This window comes from Brachyhypopomus gauderio, chromosome 7 (genome assembly GCF_052324685.1).
Source record: "Brachyhypopomus gauderio isolate BG-103 chromosome 7, BGAUD_0.2, whole genome shotgun sequence".
NCBI classification, from domain to species: Eukaryota; Metazoa; Chordata; class Actinopteri; order Gymnotiformes; family Hypopomidae; genus Brachyhypopomus; species Brachyhypopomus gauderio.
The window spans coordinates 24,203,610-24,222,760 of NC_135217.1; the positions used below are offsets into that span (position 1 = coordinate 24,203,610).

A 19,151-nucleotide genomic window follows, 5' to 3' on the forward strand; every position below is an offset into this window, starting at 1 on the left:
CAGTTTGTTCCAATACAACTTATAAATGACCAAAATAGTGGGTGTGAAAGTTGCGCTGGACGTTTTAGACCAAAGAACCAAAATTTGGTCCTACCAAAACAGGAGGTCTAAGTCTATGGTTGAATTTCTTTGCTGTGTGAAAACACGTGTTTGGATAGGTCAAACCTTTGGACCAATTACAGGCAGTTGTGGGAAGGCTATGACTATGATATTGTATTATGCAGGGTATTGGCTAAGAGTAGCAAAACGAGAGTTATCAGAAGAAGGTGAAAGAGATAATCTTTGGTTGAAGTCAAGAAGAAGACAGATTATTTGGGCAGATGCATCATGATATTGTTGAACAGGTGACACCGATCATGCATGGAGAGTGCGGACAACTGCGCCCAATGAACGGCATTTTGCTTATAATTCACTTACTATTGTAAGCAAGCTTTTCATACTTTATACTATGCCGGTTTGTTTGTAGACTGACCTTTCTTTGGATGTCCTCTTTTCTGACCTCAAAAGTTCCTAAAGGCCCCAGCGAGAATTGAACTCGCGACCCCTGGTTTACAAGACCAGTGCTCTAACCACTGAGCTATGGAGCCTTACCTGTAAGCATTATAGTTATGTGTCATCATGAAGGGCTCACCCATTCACATACACACAACCACATCTGCACCGTCTGGTAGGTATTTAACTATGCTAATGCAGCAGTGATATATTATATCACCCAAAAGTCACACCATTTATAAAAACACTGAATAATTTACCTCTAAATGTATATATCCTCTGAAATTGTTACAGTGTCATTTTGTGTCACAGTATACTTGTATACAGCTAAAACGACTCGAAATTTGCTTGACTTTGGCACTGGAAGGTGGTAGAATAAGTAACACCGACTACTACACCTCACAAGTGCTCTACATGGCATTGTGGACTGGTCTACTGTGCTAGCTTTTGGATCAACTTCAAGGTGAGCTTGAACAAGTCAAAAAATGTTCAGCTGTTTCAAACACACCTAGACAGTTTGAGAAATGGTGAGATGTCAACTAAAGACAGACAAGACTCATGGGTATTGGATCCAAATCACATCAAATTTGGGTCTACCGATGATGTTCTTCCAACTCCCCAAAACAAAGTCAGTGGTTATGTGGAGATATGGGCAGTAAAATCTGGTCGCTCTCACAAAAACCTTGTATGGTCAGTGGGAAGGTGGAGTGAGTTGGTTCAGACATTTCAGTTTGTTCCAATACAACTTATAAATGACCAAAATAGTGGGTGTGAAAGTTGCGCTGGACGTTTTAGACCAAAGAACCAAAATTTGGTCCTACCAAAACAGCAGGTCTAAGTCTATGGTTGAATTTCTTTGCTGTGTGAAAACACGTGTTTGGATAGGTCAAACCTTTGGACCAATTACAGGCAGTTGTGGGAAGGCTATGACTATGATATTGTATTATGCAGGGTATTGGCTAAGAGTAGCAAAACGAGAGTTATCAGAAGAAGGTGAAAGAGATAATCTGTGGTTGAAGTCAAGAAGAAGACAGATTATTTGGGCAGATGCATCATGATATTGTTGAACCGGTGACACCGATCATGCATTGAGAGCGCGGACAACTGCGCCCAATGAACGGCATTTTGCTTATAATTCACTTACTATTGTAAGCAAGCTTTTCATACTTTATACTATGCCGGTTTGTTTGTAGCCTGACCTTTCTTTGGATGTCCTCTTTTCTGACCTCAAAAGTTCCTAAAGGCCCCAGCGAGAATTGAACTCGCGACCCCTGGTTTACAAGACCAGTGCTCTAACCACTGAGCTATGGAGCCTTACCTGTAAGCGTTATAGTTATGTGTCATCATGAAGGGCTCACCCATTCACATACACACAACCACATCTGCACCGTCTGGTAGGTATTTAACTATGCTAATGCAGCAGTGATATATTCTATCACCCAAAAGTCACACCATTTATAAAAACACTGAATAATTTACCTCTAAATGTATATATCCTCTGAAATTGTTACAGTGTCATTTTGTGTCACAGTATACTTGTATACAGCTAAAACGACTCGAAATTTGCTTGACTTTGGCACTGGAAGGTGGTACAATAAGTAACACCGACTACTACACCTCACAAGTGCTCTACATGGCATTGTGGACTGGTCTACTGTGCTAGCTTTTGGATCAACTTCAAGGTGAGCTTGAACAAGTCAAAAAATGTTCAGCTGTTTCAAACACACCTAGACAGTTTGAGAAATGGTGAGATGTCAACTAAAGACAGACAAGACTCATGGGTATTGGATCCAAATCACATCAAATTTGGATCTACCGATGATGTTCTTCCAACTCCCCAAAACAAAGTCAGTGGTTATGTGGAGATATGGGCAGTAAAATCTGGTCGCTCTCACAAAAACCTTGTATGGTCAGTGGGAAGGTGGAGTGAGTTGGTTCAGACATTTCAGTTTGTTCCAATACAACTTATAAATGACCAAAATAGTGGGTGTGAAAGTTGCGCTGGACGTTTTAGACCAAAGAACCAAAATTTGGTCCTACCAAAACAGGAGGTCTAAGTCTATGGTTGAATTTCTTTGCTGTGTGAAAACACGTGTTTGGATAGGTCAAACCTTTGGACCAATTACAGGCAGTTGTGGGAAGGCTATGACTATGATATTGTATTATGCAGGGTATTGGCTAAGAGTAGCAAAACGAGAGTTATCAGAAGAAGGTGAAAGAGATAATCTTTGGTTGAAGTCAAGAAGAAGACAGATTATTTGGGCAGATGCATCATGATATTGTTGAACAGGTGACACCGATCATGCATGGAGAGTGCGGACAACTGCGCCCAATGAACAGCATTTTGCTTATAATTCACTTACTATTGTAAGCAAGCTTTTCATACTTTATACTATGCCGGTTTGTTTGTAGCCTGACCTTTCTTTGGATGTCCTCTTTTCTGACCTCAAAAGTTCCTAAAGGCCCCAGCGAGAATTGAACTCGCGACCCCTGGTTTACAAGACCAGCGCTCTAACCACTGAGCTATGGAGCCTTACCTGTAAGCGTTATAGTTATGTGTCATCATGAAGGGCTCACCCATTCACATACACACAACCACATCTGCACCGTCTGGTAGGTATTTAACTATGCTAATGCAGCAGTGATATATTCTATCACCCAAAAGTCACACCATTTATAAAAACACTGAATAATTTACCTCTAAACGTATATATCCTCTGAAATTGTTACAGTGTCATTTTGTGTCACAGTATACTTGTATACAGCTAAAACGACTCGAAATTTGCTTGACTTTGGCACTGGAAGGTGGTAGAATAAGTAACACCGACTACTACACCTCACAAGTGCTCTACATGGCATTGTGGACTGGTCTACTGTGCTAGCTTTTGGATCAACTTCAAGGTGAGCTTGAACAAGTCAAAAAATGTTCAGCTGTTTCAAACACACCTAGACAGTTTGAGAAATGGTGAGATGTCAACTAAAGACAGACAAGACTCATGGGTATTGGATCCAAATCACATCAAATTTGGGTCTACCGATGATGTTCTTCCAACTCCCCAAAACAAAGTCAGTGGTTATGTGGAGATATGGGCAGTAAAATCTGGTCGCTCTCACAAAAACCTTGTATGGTCAGTGGGAAGGTGGAGTGAGTTGGTTCAGACATTTCAGTTTGTTCCAATACAACTTATAAATGACCAAAATAGTGGGTGTGAAAGTTGCGCTGGACGTTTTAGACCAAAGAACCAAAATTTGGTCCTACCAAAACAGCAGGTCTAAGTCTATGGTTGAATTTCTTTGCTGTGTGAAAACACGTGTTTGGATAGGTCAAACCTTTGGACCAATTACAGGCAGTTGTGGGAAGGCTATGACTATGATATTGTATTATGCAGGGTATTGGCTAAGAGTAGCAAAACGAGAGTTATCAGAAGAAGGTGAAAGAGATAATCTGTGGTTGAAGTCAAGAAGAAGACAGATTATTTGGGCAGATGCATCATGATATTGTTGAACCGGTGACACCGATCATGCATTGAGAGCGCGGACAACTGCGCCCAATGAACGGCATTTTGCTTATAATTCACTTACTATTGTAAGCAAGCTTTTCATACTTTATACTATGCCGGTTTGTTTGTAGCCTGACCTTTCTTTGGATGTCCTCTTTTCTGACCTCAAAAGTTCCTAAAGGCCCCAGCGAGAATTGAACTCGCGACCCCTGGTTTACAAGACCAGTGCTCTAACCACTGAGCTATGGAGCCTTACCTGTAAGCGTTATAGTTATGTGTCATCATGAAGGGCTCACCCATTCACATACACACAACCACATCTGCACCGTCTGGTAGGTATTTAACTATGCTAATGCAGCAGTGATATATTCTATCACCCAAAAGTCACACCATTTATAAAAACACTGAATAATTTACCTCTAAATGTATATATCCTCTGAAATTGTTACAGTGTCATTTTGTGTCACAGTATACTTGTATACAGCTAAAACGACTCGAAATTTGCTTGACTTTGGCACTGGAAGGTGGTACAATAAGTAACACCGACTACTACACCTCACAAGTGCTCTACATGGCATTGTGGACTGGTCTACTGTGCTAGCTTTTGGATCAACTTCAAGGTGAGCTTGAACAAGTCAAAAAATGTTCAGCTGTTTCAAACACACCTAGACAGTTTGAGAAATGGTGAGATGTCAACTAAAGACAGACAAGACTCATGGGTATTGGATCCAAATCACATCAAATTTGGATCTACCGATGATGTTCTTCCAACTCCCCAAAACAAAGTCAGTGGTTATGTGGAGATATGGGCAGTAAAATCTGGTCGCTCTCACAAAAACCTTGTATGGTCAGTGGGAAGGTGGAGTGAGTTGGTTCAGACATTTCAGTTTGTTCCAATACAACTTATAAATGACCAAAATAGTGGGTGTGAAAGTTGCGCTGGACGTTTTAGACCAAAGAACCAAAATTTGGTCCTACCAAAACAGGAGGTCTAAGTCTATGGTTGAATTTCTTTGCTGTGTGAAAACACGTGTTTGGATAGGTCAAACCTTTGGACCAATTACAGGCAGTTGTGGGAAGGCTATGACTATGATATTGTATTATGCAGGGTATTGGCTAAGAGTAGCAAAACGAGAGTTATCAGAAGAAGGTGAAAGAGATAATCTTTGGTTGAAGTCAAGAAGAAGACAGATTATTTGGGCAGATGCATCATGATATTGTTGAACAGGTGACACCGATCATGCATGGAGAGTGCGGACAACTGCGCCCAATGAACAGCATTTTGCTTATAATTCACTTACTATTGTAAGCAAGCTTTTCATACTTTATACTATGCCGGTTTGTTTGTAGCCTGACCTTTCTTTGGATGTCCTCTTTTCTGACCTCAAAAGTTCCTAAAGGCCCCAGCGAGAATTGAACTCGCGACCCCTGGTTTACAAGACCAGCGCTCTAACCACTGAGCTATGGAGCCTTACCTGTAAGCGTTATAGTTATGTGTCATCATGAAGGGCTCACCCATTCACATACACACAACCACATCTGCACCGTCTGGTAGGTATTTAACTATGCTAATGCAGCAGTGATATATTCTATCACCCAAAAGTCACACCATTTATAAAAACACTGAATAATTTACCTCTAAACGTATATATCCTCTGAAATTGTTACAGTGTCATTTTGTGTCACAGTATACTTGTATACAGCTAAAACGACTCGAAATTTGCTTGACTTTGGCACTGGAAGGTGGTAGAATAAGTAACACCGACTACTACACCTCACAAGTGCTCTACATGGCATTGTGGACTGGTCTACTGTGCTAGCTTTTGGATCAACTTCAAGGTGAGCTTGAACAAGTCAAAAAATGTTCAGCTGTTTCAAACACACCTAGACAGTTTGAGAAATGGTGAGATGTCAACTAAAGACAGACAAGACTCATGGGTATTGGATCCAAATCACATCAAATTTGGGTCTACCGATGATGTTCTTCCAACTCCCCAAAACAAAGTCAGTGGTTATGTGGAGATATGGGCAGTAAAATCTGGTCGCTCTCACAAAAACCTTGTATGGTCAGTGGGAAGGTGGAGTGAGTTGGTTCAGACATTTCAGTTTGTTCCAATACAACTTATAAATGACCAAAATAGTGGGTGTGAAAGTTGCGCTGGACGTTTTAGACCAAAGAACCAAAATTTGGTCCTACCAAAACAGCAGGTCTAAGTCTATGGTTGAATTTCTTTGCTGTGTGAAAACACGTGTTTGGATAGGTCAAACCTTTGGACCAATTACAGGCAGTTGTGGGAAGGCTATGACTATGATATTGTATTATGCAGGGTATTGGCTAAGAGTAGCAAAACGAGAGTTATCAGAAGAAGGTGAAAGAGATAATCTGTGGTTGAAGTCAAGAAGAAGACAGATTATTTGGGCAGATGCATCATGATATTGTTGAACCGGTGACACCGATCATGCATTGAGAGCGCGGACAACTGCGCCCAATGAACGGCATTTTGCTTATAATTCACTTACTATTGTAAGCAAGCTTTTCATACTTTATACTATGCCGGTTTGTTTGTAGCCTGACCTTTCTTTGGATGTCCTCTTTTCTGACCTCAAAAGTTCCTAAAGGCCCCAGCGAGAATTGAACTCGCGACCCCTGGTTTACAAGACCAGTGCTCTAACCACTGAGCTATGGAGCCTTACCTGTAAGCGTTATAGTTATGTGTCATCATGAAGGGCTCACCCATTCACATACACACAACCACATCTGCACCGTCTGGTAGGTATTTAACTATGCTAATGCAGCAGTGATATATTCTATCACCCAAAAGTCACACCATTTATAAAAACACTGAATAATTTACCTCTAAATGTATATATCCTCTGAAATTGTTACAGTGTCATTTTGTGTCACAGTATACTTGTATACAGCTAAAACGACTCGAAATTTGCTTGACTTTGGCACTGGAAGGTGGTACAATAAGTAACACCGACTACTACACCTCACAAGTGCTCTACATGGCATTGTGGACTGGTCTACTGTGCTAGCTTTTGGATCAACTTCAAGGTGAGCTTGAACAAGTCAAAAAATGTTCAGCTGTTTCAAACACACCTAGACAGTTTGAGAAATGGTGAGATGTCAACTAAAGACAGACAAGACTCATGGGTATTGGATCCAAATCACATCAAATTTGGATCTACCGATGATGTTCTTCCAACTCCCCAAAACAAAGTCAGTGGTTATGTGGAGATATGGGCAGTAAAATCTGGTCGCTCTCACAAAAACCTTGTATGGTCAGTGGGAAGGTGGAGTGAGTTGGTTCAGACATTTCAGTTTGTTCCAATACAACTTATAAATGACCAAAATAGTGGGTGTGAAAGTTGCGCTGGACGTTTTAGACCAAAGAACCAAAATTTGGTCCTACCAAAACAGGAGGTCTAAGTCTATGGTTGAATTTCTTTGCTGTGTGAAAACACGTGTTTGGATAGGTCAAACCTTTGGACCAATTACAGGCAGTTGTGGGAAGGCTATGACTATGATATTGTATTATGCAGGGTATTGGCTAAGAGTAGCAAAACGAGAGTTATCAGAAGAAGGTGAAAGAGATAATCTTTGGTTGAAGTCAAGAAGAAGACAGATTATTTGGGCAGATGCATCATGATATTGTTGAACAGGTGACACCGATCATGCATGGAGAGTGCGGACAACTGCGCCCAATGAACAGCATTTTGCTTATAATTCACTTACTATTGTAAGCAAGCTTTTCATACTTTATACTATGCCGGTTTGTTTGTAGCCTGACCTTTCTTTGGATGTCCTCTTTTCTGACCTCAAAAGTTCCTAAAGGCCCCAGCGAGAATTGAACTCGCGACCCCTGGTTTACAAGACCAGCGCTCTAACCACTGAGCTATGGAGCCTTACCTGTAAGCGTTATAGTTATGTGTCATCATGAAGGGCTCACCCATTCACATACACACAACCACATCTGCACCGTCTGGTAGGTATTTAACTATGCTAATGCAGCAGTGATATATTCTATCACCCAAAAGTCACACCATTTATAAAAACACTGAATAATTTACCTCTAAACGTATATATCCTCTGAAATTGTTACAGTGTCATTTTGTGTCACAGTATACTTGTATACAGCTAAAACGACTCGAAATTTGCTTGACTTTGGCACTGGAAGGTGGTAGAATAAGTAACACCGACTACTACACCTCACAAGTGCTCTACATGGCATTGTGGACTGGTCTACTGTGCTAGCTTTTGGATCAACTTCAAGGTGAGCTTGAACAAGTCAAAAAATGTTCAGCTGTTTCAAACACACCTAGACAGTTTGAGAAATGGTGAGATGTCAACTAAAGACAGACAAGACTCATGGGTATTGGATCCAAATCACATCAAATTTGGGTCTACCGATGATGTTCTTCCAACTCCCCAAAACAAAGTCAGTGGTTATGTGGAGATATGGGCAGTAAAATCTGGTCGCTCTCACAAAAACCTTGTATGGTCAGTGGGAAGGTGGAGTGAGTTGGTTCAGACATTTCAGTTTGTTCCAATACAACTTATAAATGACCAAAATAGTGGGTGTGAAAGTTGCGCTGGACGTTTTAGACCAAAGAACCAAAATTTGGTCCTACCAAAACAGGAGGTCTAAGTCTATGGTTGAATTTCTTTGCTGTGTGAAAACACGTGTTTGGATAGGTCAAACCTTTGGACCAATTACAGGCAGTTGTGGGAAGGCTATGACTATGATATTGTATTATGCAGGGTATTGGCTAAGAGTAGCAAAACGAGAGTTATCAGAAGAAGGTGAAAGAGATAATCTTTGGTTGAAGTCAAGAAGAAGACAGATTATTTGGGCAGATGCATCATGATATTGTTGAACAGGTGACACCGATCATGCATGGAGAGTGCGGACAACTGCGCCCAATGAACAGCATTTTGCTTATAATTCACTTACTATTGTAAGCAAGCTTTTCATACTTTATACTATGCCGGTTTGTTTGTAGACTGACCTTTCTTTGGATGTCCTCTTTTCTGACCTCAAAAGTTCCTAAAGGCCCCAGCGAGAATTGAACTCGCAACCCCTGGTTTACAAGACCAGTGCTCTAACCACTGAGCTATGGAGCCTTACCCGTAAGCATTATAGTTATGTGTCATCATGAAGGGCTCACCCATTCACATACACACAACCACATCTGCACCGTCTGGTAGGTATTTAACTATGCTAATGCAGCACTGATATATTATATCACCCAAAAGTCACACCATTTATAAAAACACTGAATAATTTACCTCTAAATGTATATATCCTCTGAAATTGTTACAGTGTCATTTTGTGTCACAGTATACTTGTATACAGCTAAAACGACTCAAAATTTGCTTGACTTTGGCACTGGAAGGTGGTAGAATAAGTAACACCGACTACTACACCTCACAAGTGCTCTACATGGCATTGTGGACTGGTCTACTGTGCTAGCTTTTGGATCAACTTCAAGGTGAGCTTGAACAAGTAAAAAAATGTTCAGCTGTTTCAAACACACCTAGACAGTTTGAGAAATGGTGAGATGTCAACTAAAGACAGACAAGACTCATGGGTATTGGATCCAAATCACATCAAATTTGGGTCTACCGATGATGTTCTTCCAACTCCCCAAAACAAAGTCAGTGGTTATGTGGAGATATGGACAGTAAAATCTGGTCGCTCTCACAAAAACCTTGTATGGTCAGTGGGAAGGTGGAGTGAGTTGGTTCAGACATTTCAGTTTGTTCCAATACAACTTATAAATGACCAAAATAGTGGGTGTGAAAGTTGCGCTGGACGTTTTAGACCAAAGAACCAAAATTTGGTCCTACCAAAACAGGAGGTCTAAGTCTCTGGTTGAATTTCTTTGCTGTGTGAAAACACGTGTTTGGAGAGGTCACACCTTTGTACCAATTACGGGCAGTTGTGGGAAGGCTATTACTATGATATTGTATTATGCAGGGTATTGGCTAAGAGTAGCAAAACGAGAGTTATCAGAAGAAGGTGAAAGAGATAATCTGTGGTTGAAGTCAAGAAAAAGACAGATTATTTGGGCAGATGCATCATGATATTGTTGAACCGGTGACACCGATCATGCATTGAGAGCGCGGACAACTGCGCCCAATGAACGGCATTTTGCTTATAATTCACTTACTATTGTAAGCAAGCTTTTCATACTTTATACTATGCCGGTTTGTTTGTAGCCTGACCTTTCTTTGGATGTCCTCTTTTCTGACCTCAAAAGTTCCTAAAGGCCCCAGCGAGAATTGAACTCGCGACCCCTGGTTTACAAGACCAGTGCTCTAACCACTGAGCTATGGAGCCTTACCTGTAAGCGTTATAGTTATGTGTCATCATGAAGGGCTCACCCATTCACATACACACAACCACATCTGCACCGTCTGGTAGGTATTTAACTATGCTAATGCAGCAGTGATATATTCTATCACCCAAAAGTCACACCATTTATAAAAACACTGAATAATTTACCTCTAAATGTATAAATCCTCTGAAATTGTTACAGTGTCATTTTGTGTCACAGTATACTTGTATACAGCTAAAACGACTTGAAATTTGCTTGACTTTGGCACTGGAAGGTGGTACAATAAGTAACACCGACTACTACACCTCACAAGTGCTCTACATGGCATTGTGGACTGGTCTACTGTGCTAGCTTTTGGATCAACTTCAAGGTGAGCTTGAACAAGTCAAAAAATGTTCAGCTGTTTCAAACACACCTAGACAGTTTGAGAAATGGTGAGATGTCAACTAAAGACAGACAAGACTCATGGGTATTGGATCCAAATCACATCAAATTTGGATCTACCGATGATGTTCTTCCAACTCCCCAAAACAAAGTCAGTGGTTATGTGGAGATATGGGCAGTAAAATCTGGTCGCTCTCACAAAAACCTTGTATGGTCAGTGGGAAGGTGGAGTGAGTTGGTTCAGACATTTCAGTTTGTTCCAATACAACTTATAAATGACCAAAATAGTGGGTGTGAAAGTTGCGCTGGACGTTTTAGACCAAAGAACCAAAATTTGGTCCTACCAAAACAGGAGGTCTAAGTCTATGGTTGAATTTCTTTGCTGTGTGAAAACACGTGTTTGGATAGGTCAAACCTTTGGACCAATTACAGGCAGTTGTGGGAAGGCTATGACTATGATATTGTATTATGCAGGGTATTGGCTAAGAGTAGCAAAACGAGAGTTATCAGAAGAAGGTGAAAGAGATAATCTTTGGTTGAAGTCAAGAAGAAGACAGATTATTTGGGCAGATGCATCATGATATTGTTGAACAGGTGACACCGATCATGCATGGAGAGTGCGGACAACTGCGCCCAATGAACAGCATTTTGCTTATAATTCACTTACTATTGTAAGCAAGCTTTTCATACTTTATACTATGCCGGTTTGTTTGTAGACTGACCTTTCTTTGGATGTCCTCTTTTCTGACCTCAAAAGTTCCTAAAGGCCCCAGCGAGAATTGAACTCGCGACCCCTGGTTTACAAGACCAGTGCTCTAACCACTGAGCTATGGAGCCTTACCTATAAGCATTATAGTTATGTGTCATCATGAAGGGCTCACCCATTCACATACACACAACCACATCTGCACCGTCTGGTAGGTATTTAACTATGCTAATGCAGCAGTGATATATTCTATCACCCAAAAGTCACACCATTTATAAAAACACTGAATAATTTACCTCTAAATGTATATATCCTCTGAAATTGTTACAGTGTCATTTTGTGTCACAGTATACTTGTATACAGCTAAAACGACTCGAAATTTGCTTGACTTTGGCACTGGAAGGTGGTAGAATAAGTAACACCGACTACTACACCTCACAAGTGCTCTACATGGCATTGTGGACTGGTCTACTGTGCTAGCTTTTGGATCAACTTCAAGGTGAGCTTGAACAAGTAAAAAAATGTTCAGCTGTTTCAAACACACCTAGACAGTTTGAGAAATGGTGAGATGTCAACTAAAGACAGACAAGACTCATGGGTATTGGATCCAAATCACATCAAATTTGGGTCTACCGATGATGTTCTTCCAACTCCCCAAAACAAAGTCAGTGGTTATGTGGAGATATGGACAGTAAAATCTGGTCGCTCTCACAAAAACCTTGTATGGTCAGTGGGAAGGTGGAGTGAGTTGGTTCAGACATTTCAGTTTGTTCCAATACAACTTATAAATGACCAAAATAGTGGGTGTGAAAGTTGCGCTGGACGTTTTAGACCAAAGAACCAAAATTTGGTCCTACCAAAACAGGAGGTCTAAGTCTCTGGTTGAATTTCTTTGCTGTGTGAAAACACGTGTTTGGAGAGGTCACACCTTTGTACCAATTACGGGCAGTTGTGGGAAGGCTATTACTATGATATTGTATTATGCAGGGTATTGGCTAAGAGTAGCAAAACGAGAGTTATCAGAAGAAGGTGAAAGAGATAATCTGTGGTTGAAGTCAAGAAAAAGACAGATTATTTGGGCAGATGCATCATGATATTGTTGAACCGGTGACACCGATCATGCATTGAGAGCGCGGACAACTGCGCCCAATGAACGGCATTTTGCTTATAATTCACTTACTATTGTAAGCAAGCTTTTCATACTTTATACTATGCCGGTTTGTTTGTAGCCTGACCTTTCTTTGGATGTCCTCTTTTCTGACCTCAAAAGTTCCTAAAGGCCCCAGCGAGAATTGAACTCGCGACCCCTGGTTTACAAGACCAGTGCTCTAACCACTGAGCTATGGAGCCTTACCTGTAAGCGTTATAGTTATGTGTCATCATGAAGGGCTCACCCATTCACATACACACAACCACATCTGCACCGTCTGGTAGGTATTTAACTATGCTAATGCAGCAGTGATATATTCTATCACCCAAAAGTCACACCATTTATAAAAACACTGAATAATTTACCTCTAAATGTATAAATCCTCTGAAATTGTTACAGTGTCATTTTGTGTCACAGTATACTTGTATACAGCTAAAACGACTTGAAATTTGCTTGACTTTGGCACTGGAAGGTGGTACAATAAGTAACACCGACTACTACACCTCACAAGTGCTCTACATGGCATTGTGGACTGGTCTACTGTGCTAGCTTTTGGATCAACTTCAAGGTGAGCTTGAACAAGTCAAAAAATGTTCAGCTGTTTCAAACACACCTAGACAGTTTGAGAAATGGTGAGATGTCAACTAAAGACAGACAAGACTCATGGGTATTGGATCCAAATCACATCAAATTTGGATCTACCGATGATGTTCTTCCAACTCCCCAAAACAAAGTCAGTGGTTATGTGGAGATATGGGCAGTAAAATCTGGTCGCTCTCACAAAAACCTTGTATGGTCAGTGGGAAGGTGGAGTGAGTTGGTTCAGACATTTCAGTTTGTTCCAATACAACTTATAAATGACCAAAATAGTGGGTGTGAAAGTTGCGCTGGACGTTTTAGACCAAAGAACCAAAATTTGGTCCTACCAAAACAGGAGGTCTAAGTCTATGGTTGAATTTCTTTGCTGTGTGAAAACACGTGTTTGGATAGGTCAAACCTTTGGACCAATTACAGGCAGTTGTGGGAAGGCTATGACTATGATATTGTATTATGCAGGGTATTGGCTAAGAGTAGCAAAACGAGAGTTATCAGAAGAAGGTGAAAGAGATAATCTTTGGTTGAAGTCAAGAAGAAGACAGATTATTTGGGCAGATGCATCATGATATTGTTGAACAGGTGACACCGATCATGCATGGAGAGTGCGGACAACTGCGCCCAATGAACAGCATTTTGCTTATAATTCACTTACTATTGTAAGCAAGCTTTTCATACTTTATACTATGCCGGTTTGTTTGTAGACTGACCTTTCTTTGGATGTCCTCTTTTCTGACCTCAAAAGTTCCTAAAGGCCCCAGCGAGAATTGAACTCGCGACCCCTGGTTTACAAGACCAGTGCTCTAACCACTGAGCTATGGAGCCTTACCTATAAGCATTATAGTTATGTGTCATCATGAAGGGCTCACCCATTCACATACACACAACCACATCTGCACCGTCTGGTAGGTATTTAACTATGCTAATGCAGCAGTGATATATTCTATCACCCAAAAGTCACACCATTTATAAAAACACTGAATAATTTACCTCTAAATGTATATATCCTCTGAAATTGTTACAGTGTCATTTTGTGTCACAGTATACTTGTATACAGCTAAAACGACTCGAAATTTGCTTGACTTTGGCACTGGAAGGTGGTAGAATAAGTAACACCGACTACTACACCTCACAAGTGCTCTACATGGCATTGTGGACTGGTCTACTGTGCTAGCTTTTGGATCAACTTCAAGGTGAGCTTGAACAAGTCAAAAAATGTTCAGCTGTTTCAAACACACCTAGACAGTTTGAGAAATGGTGAGATGTCAACTAAAGACAGACAAGACTCATGGGTATTGGATCCAAATCACATCAAATTTGGGTCTACCGATGATGTTCTTCCAACTCCCCAAAACAAAGTCAGTGGTTATGTGGAGATATGGACAGTAAAATCTGGTCACTCTCACAAAAACCTTGTATGGTCAGTGGGAAGGTGGAGTGAGTTGGTTCAGACATTTCAGTTTGTTCCAATACAACTTATAAATGACCAAAATAGTGGGTGTGAAAGTTGCGCTGGACGTTTTAGACCAAAGAACCAAAATTTGGTCCTACCAAAACAGGAGGTCTAAGTCTCTGGTTGAATTTCTTTGCTGTGTGAAAACACGTGTTTGGAGAGGTCACACCTTTGTACCAATTACAGGCAGTTGTGGGAAGGCTATTACTATGATATTGTATTATGCAGGGTATTGGCTAAGAGTAGCAAAACGAGAGTTATCAGAAGAAGGTGAAAGAGATAATCTGTGGTTGAAGTCAAGAAGAAGACAGATTATTTGGGCAGATGCATCATGATATTGTTGAACCGGTGACACCGATCATGCATTGAGAGCGCGGACAACTGCGCCCAATGAACGGCATTTTGCTTATAATTCACTTACTATTGTAAGCAAGCTTTTCATACTTTATACTATGCCGGTTTGTTTGTAGCCTGACCTTTCTTTGGATGTCCTCTTTTCTGACCTCAAAAGTTCCTAAAGGCCCCAGCGAGAATTGAACTCGCGACCCCTGGTTTACAAGACCAGTGCTCTAACCACTGAGCTATGGAGCCTTACCTGTAAGCGTTATAGTTATGTGTCATCATGAAGGGCTCACCCATTCACATACACACAACCACATCTGCACCGTCTGGTAGGTATTTAACTATGCTAATGCAGCAGTGATATATTCTATCACCCAAAAGTCACACCATTTATAAAAACACTGAATAATTTACCTCTAAATGTATATATCCTCTGAAATTGTTACAGTGTCATTTTGTGTCACAGTATACTTGTATACAGCTAAAACGACTCGAAATTTGCTTGACTTTGGCACTGGAAGGTGGTACAATAAGTAACACCGACTACTACACCTCACAAGTGCTCTACATGGCATTGTGGACTGGTCTACTGTGCTAGCTTTTGGATCAACTTCAAGGTGAGCTTGAACAAGTCAAAAAATGTTCAGCTGTTTCAAACACACCTAGACAGTTTGAGAAATGGTGAGATGTCAACTAAAGACAGACAAGACTCATGGGTATTGGATCCAAATCACATCAAATTTGGGTCTACCGATGATGTTCTTCCAACTCCCCAAAACAAAGTCAGTGGTTATGTGGAGATATGGGCAGTAAAATCTGGTCGCTCTCACAAAAACCTTGTATGGTCAGTGGGAAGGTGGAGTGAGTTGGTTCAGACATTTCAGTTTGTTCCAATACAACTTATAAATGACCAAAATAGTGGGTGTGAAAGTTGCGCTGGACGTTTTAGACCAAAGAACCAAAATTTGGTCCTACCAAAACAGCAGGTCTAAGTCTATGGTTGAATTTCTTTGCTGTGTGAAAACACGTGTTTGGATAGGTCAAACCTTTGGACCAATTACAGGCAGTTGTGGGAAGGCTATGACTATGATATTGTATTATGCAGGGTATTGGCTAAGAGTAGCAAAACGAGAGTTATCAGAAGAAGGTGAAAGAGATAATCTTTGGTTGAAGTCAAGAAGAAGACAGATTATTTGGGCAGATGCATCATGATATTGTTGAACAGGTGACACCGATCATGCATGGAGAGTGCGGACAACTGCGCCCAATGAACGGCATTTTGCTTATAATTCACTTACTATTGTAAGCAAGCTTTTCATACTTTATACTATGCCGGTTTGTTTGTAGACTGACCTTTCTTTGGATGTCCTCTTTTCTGACCTCAAAAGTTCCTAAAGGCCCCAGCGAGAATTGAACTCGCGACCCCTGGTTTACAAGACCAGTGCTCTAACCACTGAGCTATGGAGCCTTACCTGTAAGCATTATAGTTATGTGTCATCATGAAGGGCTCACCCATTCACATACACACAACCACATCTGCACCGTCTGGTAGGTATTTAACTATGCTAATGCAGCAGTGATATATTATATCACCCAAAAGTCACACCATTTATAAAAACACTGAATAATTTACCTCTAAATGTATATATCCTCTGAAATTGTTACAGTGTCATTTTGTGTCACAGTATACTTGTATACAGCTAAAACGACTCGAAATTTGCTTGACTTTGGCACTGGAAGGTGGTAGAATAAGTAACACCGACTACTACACCTCACAAGTGCTCTACATGGCATTGTGGACTGGTCTACTGTGCTAGCTTTTGGATCAACTTCAAGGTGAGCTTGAACAAGTCAAAAAATGTTCAGCTGTTTCAAACACACCTAGACAGTTTGAGAAATGGTGAGATGTCAACTAAAGACAGACAAGACTCATGGGTATTGGATCCAAATCACATCAAATTTGGGTCTACCGATGATGTTCTTCCAACTCCCCAAAACAAAGTCAGTGGTTATGTGGAGATATGGGCAGTAAAATCTGGTCGCTCTCACAAAAACCTTGTATGGTCAGTGGGAAGGTGGAGTGAGTTGGTTCAGACATTTCAGTTTGTTCCAATACAACTTATAAATGACCAAAATAGTGGGTGTGAAAGTTGCGCTGGACATTTTAGACCAAAGAACCAAAATTTGGTCCTACCAAAACAGGAGGTCTAAGTCTATGGTTGAATTTCTTTGCTGTGTGAAAACACGTGTTTGGATAGGTCAAACCTTTGGACCAATTACAGGCAGTTGTGGGAAGGCTATGACTATGATATTGTATTATGCAGGGTATTGGCTAAGAGTAGCAAAACGAGAGTTATCAGAAGAAGGTGAAAGAGATAATCTTTGGTTGAAGTCAAGAAGAAGACAGATTATTTGGGCAGATGCATCATGATATTGTTGAACAGGTGACACCGATCATGCATGGAGAGTGCGGACAACTGCGCCCAATGAACGGCATTTTGCTTATAATTCACTTACTATTGTAAGCAAGCTTTTCATACTTTATACTATGCCGGTTTGTTTGTAGACTGACCTTTCTTTGGATGTCCTCTTTTCTGACCTCAAAAGTTCCTAAAGGCCCCAGCGAGAATTGAACTCGCGACCCCTGGTTTACAAGACCAGTGCTCTAACCACTGAGCTATGGAGCCTTACCTGTAAGCATTATAGTTATGTGTCATCATGAAGGGCTCACCCATTCACATACACACAACCACATCTGCACCGTCTGGTAGGTATTTAACTATGCTAATGCAGCAGTGATATATTATATCACCCAAAAGTCACACCATTTATAAAAACACTGAATAATTTACCTCTAAATGTATATATCCTCTGAAATTGTTACAGTGTCATTTTGTGTCACAGTATACTTGTATACAGCTAAAACGACTCGAAATTTGCTTGACTTTGGCACTGGAAGGTGGTAGAATAAGTAACACCGACTACTACACCTCACAAGTGCTCTACATGGCATTGTGGACTGGTCTACTGTGCTAGCTTTTGGATCAACTTCAAGGTGAGCTTGAACAAGTCAAAAAATGTTCAGCTGTTTCAAACACACCTAGACAGTTTGAGAAATGGTGAGATGTCAACTAAAGACAGACAAGACTCATGGGTATTGGATCCAAATCACATCAAATTTGGGTCTACCGATGATGTTCTTCCAACTCCCCAAAACAAAGTCAGTGGTTATGTGGAGATATGGGCAGTAAAATCTGGTCGCTCTCACAAAAACCTTGTATGGTCAGTGGGAAGGTGGAGTGAGTTGGTTCAGACATTTCAGTTTGTTCCAATACAACTTATAAATGACCAAAATAGTGGGTGTGAAAGTTGCGCTGGACGTTTTAGACCAAAGAACCAAAATTTGGTCCTACCAAAACAGCAGGTCTAAGTCTATGGTTGAATTTCTTTGCTGTGTGAAAACACGTGTTTGGATAGGTCAAACCTTTGGACCAATTACAGGCAGTTGTGGGAAGGCTATGACTATGATATTGTATTATGCAGGGTATTGGCTAAGAGTAGCAAAACGAGAGTTATCAGAAGAAGGTGAAAGAGATAATCTTTGGTTGAAGTCAAGAAGAAGACAGATTATTTGGGCAGATGCATCATGATATTGTTGAACAGGTGACACCGATCATGCATGGAGAGTGCGGACAACTGCGCCCAATGAACGGCATTTTGCTTATAATTCACTTACTATTGTAAGCAAGCTTTTCATACTTTATACTATGCCGGTTTGTTTGTAGACTGACCTTTCTTTGGATGTCCTCTTTTCTGACCTCAAAAGTTCCTAAAGGCCCCAGCGAGAATTGAACTCGCGACCCCTGGTTTACAAGACCAGTGCTCTAACCACTGAGCTATGGAGCCTTACCTGTAAGCATTATAGTTATGTGTCATCATGAAGGGCTCACCCATTCACATACACACAACCACATCTGCACCGTCTGGTAGGTATTTAACTATGCTAATGCAGCAGTGATATATTCTATCACCCAAAAGTCACACCATTTATAAAAACACTGAATAATTTACCTCTAAATGTATATATCCTCTGAAATTGTTACAGTGTCATTTTGTGTCACAGTATACTTGTATACAGCTAAAACGACTCGAAATTTGCTTGACTTTGGCACTGGAAGGTGGTAG

The 19,151-nt window shown here is 40.7% G+C and overlaps 16 non-coding genes across 16 annotated transcripts; all 16 read right to left on the bottom strand.

Moving 5' to 3' along the window:
• Positions 1-514: 514 nt before the first annotated feature.
• trnat-ugu (transfer RNA threonine (anticodon UGU)) lies at positions 515-587 on the bottom strand. Its single transcript has one exon. It is a non-coding gene; the product is annotated as a tRNA-Thr (tRNA).
• Positions 588-1,733: 1,146 nt separating this feature from the next.
• On the bottom strand, positions 1,734-1,806 carry trnat-ugu (transfer RNA threonine (anticodon UGU)). Its single transcript has one exon. It is a non-coding gene; the product is annotated as a tRNA-Thr (tRNA).
• Positions 1,807-2,952: 1,146 nt separating this feature from the next.
• trnat-ugu (transfer RNA threonine (anticodon UGU)) lies at positions 2,953-3,025 on the bottom strand. The gene has a single exon. It is a non-coding gene; the product is annotated as a tRNA-Thr (tRNA).
• Positions 3,026-4,171: 1,146 nt separating this feature from the next.
• On the bottom strand, positions 4,172-4,244 carry trnat-ugu (transfer RNA threonine (anticodon UGU)). Its single transcript has one exon. It is a non-coding gene; the product is annotated as a tRNA-Thr (tRNA).
• Positions 4,245-5,390: 1,146 nt separating this feature from the next.
• Positions 5,391-5,463, bottom strand: trnat-ugu (transfer RNA threonine (anticodon UGU)). The gene has a single exon. It is a non-coding gene; the product is annotated as a tRNA-Thr (tRNA).
• Positions 5,464-6,609: 1,146 nt separating this feature from the next.
• trnat-ugu (transfer RNA threonine (anticodon UGU)) lies at positions 6,610-6,682 on the bottom strand. The gene has a single exon. It is a non-coding gene; the product is annotated as a tRNA-Thr (tRNA).
• Positions 6,683-7,828: 1,146 nt separating this feature from the next.
• trnat-ugu (transfer RNA threonine (anticodon UGU)) lies at positions 7,829-7,901 on the bottom strand. The gene has a single exon. It is a non-coding gene; the product is annotated as a tRNA-Thr (tRNA).
• Positions 7,902-9,047: 1,146 nt separating this feature from the next.
• trnat-ugu (transfer RNA threonine (anticodon UGU)) lies at positions 9,048-9,120 on the bottom strand. The gene has a single exon. It is a non-coding gene; the product is annotated as a tRNA-Thr (tRNA).
• A 1,146-nt stretch (positions 9,121-10,266) lies between these two features.
• trnat-ugu (transfer RNA threonine (anticodon UGU)) lies at positions 10,267-10,339 on the bottom strand. Its single transcript has one exon. It is a non-coding gene; the product is annotated as a tRNA-Thr (tRNA).
• Positions 10,340-11,485: 1,146 nt separating this feature from the next.
• On the bottom strand, positions 11,486-11,558 carry trnat-ugu (transfer RNA threonine (anticodon UGU)). Its single transcript has one exon. It is a non-coding gene; the product is annotated as a tRNA-Thr (tRNA).
• Positions 11,559-12,704: 1,146 nt separating this feature from the next.
• On the bottom strand, positions 12,705-12,777 carry trnat-ugu (transfer RNA threonine (anticodon UGU)). The gene has a single exon. It is a non-coding gene; the product is annotated as a tRNA-Thr (tRNA).
• A 1,146-nt stretch (positions 12,778-13,923) lies between these two features.
• trnat-ugu (transfer RNA threonine (anticodon UGU)) lies at positions 13,924-13,996 on the bottom strand. The gene has a single exon. It is a non-coding gene; the product is annotated as a tRNA-Thr (tRNA).
• Positions 13,997-15,142: 1,146 nt separating this feature from the next.
• On the bottom strand, positions 15,143-15,215 carry trnat-ugu (transfer RNA threonine (anticodon UGU)). The gene has a single exon. It is a non-coding gene; the product is annotated as a tRNA-Thr (tRNA).
• A 1,146-nt stretch (positions 15,216-16,361) lies between these two features.
• Positions 16,362-16,434, bottom strand: trnat-ugu (transfer RNA threonine (anticodon UGU)). The gene has a single exon. It is a non-coding gene; the product is annotated as a tRNA-Thr (tRNA).
• A 1,146-nt stretch (positions 16,435-17,580) lies between these two features.
• trnat-ugu (transfer RNA threonine (anticodon UGU)) lies at positions 17,581-17,653 on the bottom strand. Its single transcript has one exon. It is a non-coding gene; the product is annotated as a tRNA-Thr (tRNA).
• A 1,146-nt stretch (positions 17,654-18,799) lies between these two features.
• On the bottom strand, positions 18,800-18,872 carry trnat-ugu (transfer RNA threonine (anticodon UGU)). Its single transcript has one exon. It is a non-coding gene; the product is annotated as a tRNA-Thr (tRNA).
• Between the last annotated feature and the right edge of the window lie 279 nt (positions 18,873-19,151).